Genomic DNA, 14,609 nt, shown 5'->3' on the forward strand with positions numbered 1-14,609 from the left:
CAGCCTTCAGTGGCTATATATATGGAAACATTTTTAGTTTAAACAGTACTTCTCTGCATGTTCATTAAAAGGGGCACTCATCAAAATTAGGGGGCAGACTTGACATTTTAGGGGGCAGTTACTGTTGATGTTAATTTAGTCTTCCTAAGAAGGGCTTCCCCGATATCATTACGATCATCACCCAGAGCAGTTGCGTTGTCTATGTCGCATGCAGCATCCTTACTAACATATATTTGTCAACTTTGATAAGCTCTGCTGCTCTCCATCTTCCATCAATTTGTCAGCCACAGGTTTTCTCGACTCAGAATTTGACGTATTTGTTCCCTTGGACACGTTTTTTCCGACTTTGGAGGTTCAAATCATGAAAATATGGTCACTTTTTCCAGAAAAAAATCCCTAAACATGGGTCGATTTTTTATCCGAAAAAACCCTAAGCATGGTTCAATTGCAAAAAAAGCTCCAAGCTTCAGGAAAACCTTCACATGCAACAGAACAAAGGGAAAATTTCCCCAAATTTTTCAAGCAAATCCCTACCAAAGGGTGATATTTTTGGAATATACATGGACTTATGTTTTCGACTTAGGCGGCACACCCCCGTATTAAAATATCAGGATTAGGCCTAAGCTTACTCCTCCCGAGCGCCGATTAAACGATTGTGTTTCATTGTGATCAAGATCGATCGTCACTGCAGCGTGCCTTCATAATGCTAGAATTTTCCATAATTCAATCATTGATACAATGCTTCAAGTTCTCCTTTAAAACTCTATCTCTATCAAAATACGAAAATTGAATGGCACTTGTATCCAAGGAGACTGAACCGCAACTAGGTCGTTGGCTGTACTAGTCGATGCGTACACTCCACGTCATGCACGTCACCAAAGCTGGATGGCAGGCGATATTTTGTCATTTCCGAGGGAGTATTATGACTAGAAACAACAGTAAATTCACAGGTCGCTACACTATGCTCTTGGGACACCCTAATATATGGGACGTCTTTGCTTGCTGTTTTATGTGAGCGATTTCCGCGCAGTCAGTGACTTTTTCAGGGCAGACAATAGCTCGAAATGCGCAATTTGCACAAATGCGCAGTCGAGAGAAAACCCTGAATTCAAAAGTAAAGTTTATGAAAACCATGCCAAAAATGCATCTCAAGGGCCTTTCTGCATCAAAAATACAGTTTTGCCCCAAATATAACATTAAATGAAACAATTCGGACAAAAGCAGTGGCATCATAATTTATGAGGTAACTACAAAAATTAGTGAGCTAGCATGCTACTCTTGCAAAATTCAAACCTCATATTGCACAAGGGTGTGCATTTTAGGCAGAATAAATTCTGAAATTTTTACAGTACTTTTGTACACTGCTCGTGCTGACTAATTTTGGAACATGATGAGAAAATGAAGTTCTTTATCAGAATATATCGGTAATTTGTTTCTCTGATAATCAATTTAACATAGTGTCCCCCCGATTTTTATTCTTTAATTTAGAAATAATGGTTTAAATATTCCTTGAACAAAATTTGAGCGACAGTTTGTCTTTCAATTTCGAGGTGTGTACTATCTGAACGTAATGTTCAGATGGCCGTTTAAGGATGGACCATTAGACCTTGGGAGGGGGGGTGGTCACAATGAAATTGTGAAAATTTTTTTTTTATATTGTAAATTTCTGAAATTTTTTTTTTCCAATTGAGATTAGCTGTGCAAATTTTTTTTCCGGAGTAAATTTTCAGATTTATAATTTTTTTTTCGTTCGTCGCTGTCTGAAGATAAACATGTGGTGCCAAGCACCACAAGTGGCCACGCAAGCGGTCACGGGAGGGGAGGTCAGGAGAGGGGTATCCCCCTGCTGCTGTTGGAGCTTTTGAAAAATAGAGATTAAATGGTGTTATTTGGTGGCACTTGGGGAGTATTTCTGCGGGGGGAGGTCAGGAGGGGGTGTTCCCCTCCTGCTGTTGGAGCTTTTGAAAAATAGAGATTAAAATGGTGTTATTTGGTGGCACTTGGGAGTATTTTTGCGGGGGGTGGTCAGGAGGGGGTGTCCCCCTCCTGCCGTTGGAGCTTTTGAAAAATAGAGATTAAAATGGTGTTATTTGGTGGCACTTGGGGAGTATTTTTGCTGGGGGAGGTCAGGAGGGGGTGTCCCCCCTCCTGCTGTTGGAGCTTTTGAAAAATAGAGATAAAAATGGTGTTATTTGGTGGCACTTTGGGAGCATTTTTTCGGATTACACATCTTCCTCTGAAACATGGTCTTCTTGCTCCTCAGTAGCTTCCTATAGTTTTGAAAATTGACTATTTTGGTTCCTGGCTTCCCTTTCTACTGCGTGGTGAAATGCCTACATTCACCCCACCAAACATCATGCATATCTCATGATTTACAATTGATTTTGACAAGCTGAGAAGCTAAAATAAGCTAAATAATATAGTGAAATTTGCATATTTGTGTTTTTAGAGCAATTGTTGCCCTTTTTTGATCAAAACATCTATTTCTCTGTAGCAGCATGTCCAAATTGATTGGATGTGTATAGATGTGTTGAAATTTCAATATTTGTCTTTTTGGGCAATTTATGCCATTCATGGTCAAAAAATCTGTATTCTCTGAAAGGGCTTGTCCAATTTCTTTGAAATTTGCTACACACAAAACGATTAACCATGCAGATTTATTCAGTATTTGCTATCGAGAAACTTTCAAAGTTCAACCCTTTTATGTGTTTTTGTGTTGGGATTTGTTGGATAGATGGCATTCTACGTAGTGTATTGTTGAATGTTAAAACATGTGTTGCTGTTGTTATTTGAGGCTGTTTTTTGAGAAAAAAGAATTGAAAATGCCTTTTTAAAAGCAAAATAATACATAATGACTTGATATGTTGTTTTATCATTATTGACGTGTTTCTACTTGTTCACCCATTCTTGCATTCATCATTGTAATAAAATGCTGTGAAAAAAATGAAACTGATGTGGCCTGCATCTGTTTACCTTGATCTTAAAAGGCAAATACAACTTTCTGTCTTGACAACCATACCATAGTTTCAAGTTTTACCTAGTGTACCTGCTTGGTTTGTACGCAGGAAACAAGTAGAAAACAGGCTCTATAATTTCATAATTTTCAAGTGATCAGAATACAAAAGTCCTGAAAAGATAAGATAATCACAACTTCCAGTATAAGGGATACAGTCACTCTAAATGTATAAATTAAAATTAAAAATGTGCCGGGAGATGTATAAAAATACAGAAAGTTGCTTACTGTCGGTAAAATCTAAAAAAAAATCAAAATTTTAAAGACTTTTGCAGATTTTTTTTTACGCCTTTGTCTTCTTATTTATTTTTTTTTTATTTTGCAAACTAGTTTGAAGATTTTTTTTTTCCTAACTCTTTCTGCTCTGAAAATTTTTTTTTTCTGTTTTTGACCACCCCCTCCCAAGATCTAATGGTCCGGTCCTAAGCTTACATGTTATTCGAAGTATCAAAATGAGTGACTGTCCTTCAACAAGAACAACAGGAACTCATTGTCTTAATTTGATGGTCCTTCAATGATAATTCTTTGTAAACATTTTAATCAAGTAATTGAAGTGGAAATCCAATTAATCAAAGAATGTTTTCTTTATTTTATATACTGAATGCAAACAGTAGCCTTCCGAACAACAAGAAACGTTTAAATGTTTCTGATGGAGCACTCTCTACTCCATTTTACAGAATGCACGACCTCAGTATGATCTGATCATGTTGGTCTGAAATGTTTGGCCAGCAGCTGAACGATGCCCAGGCGATTGCTTGATACCCCGGTCCTGATACCAGGTGTTGAATATAGAGAAATATATGATATAGAATTCATCTTGTGCAATGAATGTCACCAATGGGATCTAGTTACATGTAATTTCTTATGGGTAATTTCGGTGTCTGTATAATCATACTTCTCGAGGTGGAAAGGCCAAGCGGGCACAAAGCACCACCTCCCGCGCTTTAAGTTAGACGACGCGACGTGGTATTCTAAAACGTGGACTACAACGTTGATGAGTTAGGATACGCCTGTTAGTATACTTGAACTTACTTTTATCACAACTCGGCGAACCTGGATACTTTTTTGAACTCCATTTCTTATGAATCTTTCCTTGCTATGTCCCCGTCAAACTAAAAGTGTGAGATCACCAGTCTAGAATTTGTTCTCATCGCGCGAGTAAAATGTGTTTTCCTTTGGCGAAAACTCATTGTCATTCGCTGTCTCCGTGTCAATTAGTGTACGTATCACTTGAATTGACGAATAGAAGGACGCGTACTGTAGAACCGTTACCTACAACTTGGGCAGACGACACAATTCAAGTGAAACGTAATATTCCCCTGTCGTCGACATATATAACATTCATTAATTTATTCATTACAATTGTAGTTTCTACAAAATATAAGATAACTGCAATTTTTGTGAATATTGAAGGGACGGAAAAATCCCATATACCGTAAGAGATGGAATATCTCACACTTGTCGGGGAAATTCTGTTTTGCACTCACCACTGGCTCGTGTCCTCAGTTCTATGTCAGCCCGTTGAGATGCGGAGTTTATTACTCCTTTATATTTGCATGGGCTTTTTTTTATATTCACGTGAACTTGTCCTTTGGAAACGTACCGAGAATGTATAGTGTCATATTATACCAAGAATTAGGCCTACGGCCACTTTATATTTCATTAGAAGCAGTTATACAGTTATCTCAACAAAAGCTAATCTATTACAACTTGCAGAACAACACAGTCCTTTACAGACCATCATCAGGAGGATAGCATTATTTTTTTATAATTGCAGATGTGTACATGTATATTTCAATGTATGTATATGTATGTATGTATGTATGTATGTATGTATGTATGTATGTATGTATGTATGTATGTATGTATGTATGTATGTATGTATGTATGTATGTATGTATGTATGTATGTATGTAGATGTATGTATGCATGTACGCATGTATGTATGTATGTATGTATGTATGTATGTATGTATGTATGTATGTATGTATGTATATGTAGTATGTATGTAATGTATGTTTGTATATGTACGTGTAGGTACGTATTTCTAATAACTTCAGAACTGCGCGTATGTTGCTTTGGATATTCGTATGAAGATTGTGTAAGGAGATTTGGGACGGATTTTTATTTTTTGTCTTTGCAGGCGAAAATATACAAATGAGGCGCTGAAAAAGCGCGAAAATGTTAAAATTCTCTCCGTAACCGCTCACCATTTAGCAGACTTGTTTAGTATTTAGGACCTTACGAGCGACGAGATTCAGAGTTCAAATTATGATGATATAACCAATACAACTGTAATTTTGTTTTAATAATCTTCTCGGAACCCGCTTGCAAGATAGGTATCACATTTACTACACGGTTTCCTTGGGATATCCAAATTATAATTTGACCAAATTGTGGCAAAATTAGCAAGATTGTGTTTTTTTAATAAAGATTGTTATATTTAGTAAAACAATTAATTCTCTGAAACTGCTTGTGTCGTATCTTTGCTTACTCCATATTTGAATATTTGAAATGACGAATCTAGAAGTACATGATATATTATGGCTTCTTTGGTGTCATAGTAACCACTTTATGGACTGAGTCGCGCCAACGCATTGTCCATCCAATGGCCTATCACTATTCTCCTCCCCTCACCACTGTTTCAGTGCTATAACAAAAAACACGGAATAAAAATGTCATTTTGTTTTCACTGCATGACTGCAGGTTATACATGTATTGGCACTTACATTAGTTACGTTAATTATTTTCATCTATCAATTCAGCATTTATAAATGAAAGTAATATTTCCCTCAGTCATCTGTTAAGATATTGTTGCATTCAATTCATCACTTTCTCTATTATCAAGATCCATTAGCAGATTAATTTGGTCTGCTTTGCACGATTTCATCTTTTCTCTTCCAAGTACGGTTAGTTTTAGAGGTCGAATGCGCCTCGATTCAGAATCTAAACTTTTTCAATACCTTTCTGGTCTACTGCTTGTAGGGGCTCATTTTAAAACTCTTGGAGTAAGGAATATTTTTCCCCTTCTCAATTTTTTTCGAAAATTAAACAGAGTTAACACATGAATGTTTGCCATCTTCAATTTCAAATATTGGCAAATTCAGGCCATCTGTTTCTCCAGTACAAAACTTTGCTCGGCGACCCCTTATTTTATCGTCGAGTCGACTTTGGAAGAATGGTTGAGAGTTTCTCTGGGGGAAGTCTGAAAAAAGTTAAAGTCTGTCATATTCTGGGCGCGCACTACCCTAATGGATTTGAAATGATTAAAATATAGGATTGCCATGATATCATGATACATGTTGAGGACTTCAGTGAGTCTTGCTCGAAGTAAGTGTCTTAGTCGGAAATATACTCGACCTTCGCGCGTGATCCTCACGTTTTCGTCCATGTCTCAGGGGAGACTTTTCGAAAACATCTTTTGCAACAGATAAATGCTCATTCGTCAGGCAATATTATTCACCATAAGCACGTTTTAATAACATTTACATATATAGTTTCGCTCGACCGGACATATTGTCATCGAGAAAGTAGGTTTGTGCCTGGAAACACGATTAAAACATAATTATGCACAGCGTCACTATCGAATGTTAACGGGTTTTTATTTCAGTTGAGTTGCCACTGGCTCGGTTTTAACAGGGCCTAGGAGTATGTTAGCCTAGAAAGCTAGACATGAAGTGCATTATCCTATTTCTGTTGTCTGTGCTGATCTGTCCGTCGGAATCAGAAAGTGAGAAGGGTGAGTTTCTTTTGATATTTTATCTCAATAAGTACAGTCGCGTGCCCGGGAGGCAAGCTGGCCTATCGTGCTCACCACAGAAAACTGCCGAAAAACAAAGGTGCACGTTTTTTTTACACTGTCGGTTGAAAAATTGAACCTGGGCCTCAACTCAAGTTTAGCTGGGATAAATTTCTCTCTCTTGGATTTCTGCAGGCAGGACATATAGTGCAACTGTATACAGAAGTTTTCCCTGCAAAATGGGAAACTGTATTCGCACCTTCTCTCAACACCTGGAATATAAATTAAAAATAGTGTTATATCCGATACAGGTTCCATATTTTTTCCAGTCAGTCTCCAATCCTGTAATCTCATATTGAGGTCGAACGAAAATGACATTGAAATTTGTTTGTTTGTTTGTTAGTTTGTTTGTTTGTTTGTTTGTTTAAATTTAAAAATAGCGGCAAAATAATGAATTCGAATAAATAAGACTTAGTGTCGATTGTTAAGCCGTCTTGTAAGGGAACGTGGAGGTAAATGAAGCTAATCGCCATTGATATAAAAGCCTCCAACTAAACGAAAGTGTGAAAGAGCGGAAATCAAACGACGAAACGATTCGTTCACCGCCATTTTAAGTTTAAACTGCTTGTGGGGTTTTAACAACAAATATAAAAACAAAATCTTCAATTTGGTTGAATATCACGCATACAAACAGTTTTCATCGAGACAAGCCAAACCTCCCCCTCACAATTCCAAGTTCCTGAACCAATAAGTTTTGTTTATTTTTCTGCTTGTTTAATTATCGATGGTCCCTAATAAACCTGCTGCTTTGACAAGGCGATGTACGTCGGGCCACAGTCACCCGTGATCTATTCAGCTCTGGGACTATTCGCCTATAGACGTGTGTACATATGCCAGGCATATATACACACGTCTATAGGCGAATAGTCCCAGAGCTGAACAGATCACGGGTGACTGTGGTCGAGCCACTGTTTTCGCGCTGCTTATCACGCATACTTGAAGCACGTACTGAACACACCTAATCTTCTAATACAGTTGACCGTAGTTTGTCGCTTCGCTTCTTTATGGACAATATTATTCGGACATCCTGTTCGGAGAACCGGCAGATAGCCAATCGTAAACAGTACACGCAAATTTAATTTAAAAATCGCTTGCACAGGTTTTATTTTGGCCTAATGTTAATTCAAAAGGTCGAGCGGGTTTGCAATAAAAAATGCACACGTTTGCAATGAAACTCACAACAAAGTGTAGACTTCCAGAACAATTCGTAAGAATTCTCCTTAAACTTTGAAGATATATTTCTTTATGGTAGCGTGCTTAAAAACACCGAGACATGCACAATTCCTTATTGCAATAGGGAACTAATTGTACAGGTTATGAGCAGTTACTCTTAAAGACCGTGTTAAGGTAGAACGCGCCTCGGAGAAAGAAATTCGGGCTCTCAAATTTTATCAATTCTCTTCTGGTCTACCACTTGTGGGGGCTCTTGTGTAAAGCTCTTGATGAAAAAAAATTTCACTTTTAATCTCTAAACTCGAAAATTTTCGAAAATTTTATTTTTCTCCATAGGGCCACAGAGTAACATAGACAGAGAGGCAACACTTGCATGCCTTTTGTCCATGGTCGTCTCGGTAGACTATTGGCTTTTCATATTAAAATGAGCTTCAAAGGTGTTAAAACTTTTTGGAGGCTTTGTTGTGGTTGATAATTACACGAGATTATGCAAAACATACGACGAGATGGCATCTTACTGCAGTCGCGTAGCAACCATAGTTACTTTTTGAGCTCTAAGGCCAGAAAACACTGCTTCACGCCAATCAAAACATAACACGCCAGCAGTTTCATAAACATGTCCTTTCTTGACGCACGTGTAAAAGACGGTATGACTGACCGTAAACCATTGAATAAAACCAGACAGTATCGATAAAAGACTTTCAAATTTGGTTCAAACACACTCATTATATATTCATAAAAATATGAGAGGAATTTTTAAAACGGTAAAAGTCACTTTCCTGAAGCTAAAAACACTCCCGTTTTCGCCAGCACATCAATTCCGATCAGCACCACACGACAACAACAAAACAAACTTTATCGAACATACTTTCGCTTAACAATTGGTGAAAATCCGAAAATTACCGAAGGGTGCATGGTCGGCACTCTTCGGAAAAGAGAACCAAGAGCTTCGTGAGGCGAGGCAAACATGGATTGCTTACGTAACCGCTTCACGCCTTAAACAATATCCGTTGCCACTCTGTCTATGTTACTCTGTGATAGGGCTAACACTGGGATGGCGGCCATTTTGAATTCCAAATATCGGGAAATCTATGGTAATTTGTTTCTCCAGTACTTACATTTGCACGGTGAACCCCGATTTTTATTGTTGCTTTGGTGAGAGAATTAAGGAACGTTTGAGTAAATGTTTAAATCTTTCACTTTCGAGGTGTATTCTACCTTAACAGTTTAGCAATCGCAAAAGGTACTTGTAGAAATTTATTACAAACAGATCTGAAACATCTCTGTGCGTTACACATCAGGACAAAATAGCCCAATGAGTAGACACAACCAGGTTAAACTGATAACGATAGAATATAGGACACTATTTTAATATTGTAAACATTTCAATAGAAGATGTACCAACGTCACACAATCCAATACCAATCGGACCATATCCTTAAGACGACAACACCCCAAAGAAGGTAAAATAAAACAGTTATAAGACTGTCTTGCTGAAGTTGGTACGAATCCCTTACTGTGGCTTAGAGAAATAGTTTACGTAAATGTTCTTCTTTACGCAATATTATCGACATTAGATGACGAGGATAACGTGTTTTGAATATAACCACAAAGCAGCCTGAGTTTTTCAGATTCCACATTTTCAATGTCACTATCTCCGATTTTGACATTAAGCATATGGGTAGCCGAGTGAGACCTTTTAAGCCGAGTAGTAACCAACACGCATTTGATTTCTCTGTATTTAGGCACACTTTGTTACGTAAACACCAATTAATATAATGTTCAATGTCACTATACAATTTATATTCTAATTCGACCGTAGTCTTTGGCGATGTGTATTGTAGTGTCATCAGCAAACATCTCTTCTTCAAATTCAGATGTAAGCAGAGGCATGTCATTAAGGCACAGTGAAAACTGTGGTGGTGAAAGTGGCACAGAGTCTGGTTTGTGTCCATTTATGACAACACAGTGTTTTCAGTTAGCAAGATATGCCGGAAAAATGCCTTTGCTCACATCTGAAATGCATCGCGCACATTTTCCGTCCGATAATATTTGTTGATTTCTCGAGACGGCTTTTCTTTTTACTAGCTTGTCCAGATGGATGGCTACTGGCGAGCTCTGGAGACAGATGTTATTTCTTTAGTAATCAGACCATGAAAACTAAGATAGCACACATCTTTTGCAAGAATGCTTCGTCAACTTTGATAACCTTAGACACCCCTTCAAAACAAAGAAAACTTGAAGACGTCATGAAAAATGAGACCAAGATGGGGGAATGGTTCATCAATTTATACTACAAAGTAAGTTTATTTTTCCTTCTCATGATTTCAATCTTTATATGTTTGTCATATAACTGTTCGAAACTTGCTTTTCAATTCTCATTGCAAATTTCCTGAGACAACACTGCAAATATGCCTAAGTTTTCTAATAATGACGTAGGCATGCCCTACAAGTCAGTGAAAAGTGAGAACTTGTCAGCTGCTTAAAGGAGCCCCTATAGATATTTCAGGCCCTCAGATAAAAATTCTTACCGTCTATGGAATGTGTAGCCACTGTTTTCAATATTCATGCTATACAGAGCATTGTTTTCAATTTTCACCTGGAAGGTATTTTTGATGGAGTGTTTCGGTTAACTTTATGTGTATGAAAGCGAGAACGGGCTAAAAATGATGACCTAGGGAAAGTAAAAAAATCAAGTGAGGGTGAAACAGTCCACAGAATGTCTTAGAATTGTATTATTTTACTAAATATCGCCAAGCTATAATTGCGTATGCTTTGTTATTATACATCTACCATCGAGAACAATAGAATTTAGCGTGCGCTAAAAAAGCCGTACGGAACTCGCGCCCGTTCCGTACGGCACGGTTTCAAGGCGCCACATTCCCTGCGGCTGTATCTGCGCACAGGGTGTTGTCTAAATGTCCGTCCCCAGCGGTGTGTAGGTGTTTCGTTGTATCGCTAATAAAGATATATTCTACCAATCTTTGGTGTTTCGGTCTTAACTTAGCACTGCCCTGACAATCTTGCGTATACGTTTTATCACAGTCCCTCCAGGTGGAGGGACTGTGGTTTTATCAACATGCTGCATCTATTATCTGACCAGTTTGATTGCCTAATTCGCCAAAGCAAGCAAGGTGGTAATTTAGTCTATTATCTGATGAGTTTGAGTGCCTAATTAGCCAAAGTAATCAAGGGTAAATTACTAATCTGTGGACGCTCTCACCAGATTATCACCGGATTAAATTTGACAAAGTCAATAACGAACGCACCAGCAAGGTATACTCTTCAGTTATACCTTGCTGGTGCGTTCGTTATTGACTATGTCAAATTTAATCCGGTGATAATCTGGTGAGAGCGTCCACAGATTAGTAATTTACCCTTGATTACTTTGGCTAATTAGGCACTCAAATTCATCAGATAATAGACGCAGCATGTTGATAAAACGTTTACGCAAGATTGTCAGGGCAGTGCTAAGTTAAGACCGAAACACCAGAGAGGTTAGTAGAATATATCTTTATTAGCGATACAACGAAACACCTACCCACCCTGGGGAAGGACATTTAGACAACACCCTGTGATCTGCGCGTTCACTGTACATGCTGTAGAACGGTTTCAAGGGACCCCTTGGACGAGTGCCAGAACAAGTCTCGCGCACGCTCTGACGTACGTATGTGTGTAGCACACACACTCGGAAACTTGCAGAAGCGCGTCCGAGGTAGCGTTCCACACTGGCGCGATAAAATCGGAAGAAAAATTGTTGACATTGCACGAAAACGGTCACTACTCCGACATTTTGATGCCCCGATCAGGAATGTAAGATGTATAATAATAAGGTTATTACGAAAATACCGCAAAGGATGCACTCAGACATTGGCGCCGCGCATCGCCCTCCGCTTCGCGTCGGGCGATACGCTGCGCCAATGTCCTCGTGCATCCTTTGCGGTATTTTCGTAATAACCTCATATTAACATACTTGTTTCATATACAGTGCTTCATTCATCTAAAATGTTTAGGTTTTACGTTGCAACGGAGTTAATTACACCGCGATACGTGTTTAGTGGACTCCTTGTCAGTCTTCATATTCACTTTTAATCATGTCCAAAAGACATGAAGTGACTACACTGATGAGATTATTATGTGTAAATCCAATACCGGGTTCATGGACAGTGCTTAGCTAGCCTCCTTTTATTTAAATTACGGGTTTTAGATAACAGACACCTGACACAATATACGCCGTACATGAGCGTCTTTGTGATATTGTAGAAGCAGAATGCTGTAGACTTTATGTGTTAAGGGAATCTTCTTAGGACTAAACTTATATGCCACTGTCTGTGTTGATGTTATTTTTGGTTCTGTACTGGTTCATGCCGGTGAAGAAATTAATGTTGAATGTAAAATGCGCTCCGGGGACAGATATTCGGACGCTCACAGTACTCTTCTGATCTATCGCTTGTGTGGGCTTATTTGAAGCTCTTTGAGTAAATAATACTTTCGCATTAAAATTATTTTGCCCCATTGAGTTAACACGGGATTGACGGCCATTTAGAATTTTCAAATAAGCTTATTGGTACAAGTCAGATAATTTGTTACTCTGGTGTCAAAATTAGCAACGTGCACAAACTTCATGTTTTCCTGATTTTGAAAGAAAATGGTTGAAAGTTTCCTTGAGGAATATGAACAAAAGTTAACTTTGGACCTTAACCTTACAGATATTTGCATGATAAGATATTAAGCTAGTCTACAACGCGTACTAGGATTCCCAGGGCCATGGAAGCCTAAATATTCCTTTAGCATAGAGAAGTAGATGCACCATGGAGTGCTGGTTAGGGTGCCGGTCTCACTATCAGAGGATGAGGAGTTCGAGACCCGATAAGTCCAGAGTAACGGACTCATTGTCGGAAGACGGTGAGTTCGAGACTCTTACAGTGTAAGTGCCCTTGAGCAAGGCTCTTTACTCCTCATTGCTTCTTTGGATAATGGGTTGTGGTACTTCATTCTGTAATTGGGCCTTCGCCCAAATAAATAAAATATGAACGAATAAAAACGTATACTTTTAGCAGAAACGTATAGCACATTATAAATAAGGATATCATTCTATTGCAGCATCGCTTACGTGCATGGAAATGGCTTAGCACTGGAACGTTTGAAAATAAGTCGTCGCCAAACTGGGGGGAAAATCAACCTTCTTACGTCCTTGATGGAATCTGTGCCTTTGTGCGCACCAATGGAAGCGTCAAGTACCGATTTTACAATGGTGGATGTGGAACATCACGCAAATTTATATGTGAGAAGCGGGCGTCAAGTAAGTACGGAATTTACTTTGAAGACGTATTCCTTAATTCCTGACTGCTGGAAGAACTTTCAAAATTCAAGAGACGGTATCGGAATGTCACCGAAATTCAAACGAACTAAAATTCTTTCGGAGCGCAGACGGGGAGGTGTTTAAGCTCATATCGATAAGTGACGGCACTCATATCTCTCTCTCTCTCTCTCTCTCTCTCTATCTCTCTCTCTCTCTCTCTCTCTCTCCCTCTCTCTCTCTCTCTCTCTCTCTTAAGAGGAGGGGAGCGTAGATAGCGTCCTAAGCAACGGATCTTTCGTTCTACTCATAGAGGTAACGTTGGTTCATTTTGGCTAATTTTGCTCTGTCTGCACAATACGATTTCTCGTTCTGACTATAAAATAATATCAATATCTCTGCGCACAACTTATACACGCAGCCCGTATGTGCGTTCTGTTCAATGTCATTGTTAACAACAGAATTTAAGGCCGTGAAGGTATTCATTTATCAACAATAACATCGCATATCATATACTATGCGTTGTGTTAGTATTAACCCCTTACCTGCCAGACAGTTCTGTATCACTTTCCCGTCTGCCAAGTCAGTAAAAAAGCGGTATTGAGCCAAAAACCATATGTATTTTCATCCACTTGGCTTGGTATATTATGGCAGCTTTAGTCTGAAAAAAATCATGTTTACAGTATCTCGGTCTTCAGGGACCTTGAAATCTTCAAGTCGTTGTTAAAACGCACCATATAGGACACGTTTTGCTTTACTAGTTTTAACCAACTTGACTTGATGGTGAAATATGTTTGGCAGGGAAAGGGTTAAAGGCTTATACTTGCTATTTCACTATACCTGGTAAAAAGAAATATGTACTTCTTTCCAGAAATAAAAGACTTTTTTATGATTTCCTGCCGCTTGCTTGTTCTTCTGCTGTTGAAGATAGTATCTAACAGCTTACGGACTGGTCAGGGGAAGGCGCCTAACCGCCCCTGTGCCGAAAGCTAGCACATATGTCAAATCAGCCTTGGTGAACTTCCCCTGTACATTTTGGAAGCTCCTCCGGGCGCCCCATTTATAACATCTTTAATTTGTGGCGTGCCCTTCAGGCACACAATTCATATCTGGTTATAATATTTTTCAATGTCAGCGTGCCATAACATCTTTCATTTTCGGCGTACCAATTGGCCACGACATTTTCAAAACATCTCAATTTTATTACATTTCGCTTCATTCATGCCCTGATTTGATTACTATTTTAACTCACACCTTACATAAACCTAGTGTTTCATTTGAAACATTAAGTAGCGTTATTCATTGTTATGCTTAGGCTACAGTTT

At 38.6% G+C, this 14,609-nt stretch overlaps 1 long non-coding RNA gene across 1 annotated transcript; it reads left to right on the forward strand.

Moving 5' to 3' along the window:
• The first annotated feature begins 6,639 nt into the window (after window positions 1–6,639).
• Window positions 6,640–13,275, forward strand: LOC139143066 (uncharacterized). Its single transcript, XR_011554516.1, has 3 exons — window positions 6,640–6,752; window positions 10,074–10,285; window positions 13,089–13,275. It is a non-coding gene; the product is annotated as an uncharacterized lncRNA (long non-coding RNA).
• The last annotated feature ends 1,334 nt before the right edge of the window (window positions 13,276–14,609 follow it).

This window comes from Ptychodera flava, chromosome 11 (genome assembly GCF_041260155.1).
Source record: "Ptychodera flava strain L36383 chromosome 11, AS_Pfla_20210202, whole genome shotgun sequence".
NCBI classification, from domain to species: domain Eukaryota; kingdom Metazoa; phylum Hemichordata; class Enteropneusta; family Ptychoderidae; genus Ptychodera; species Ptychodera flava.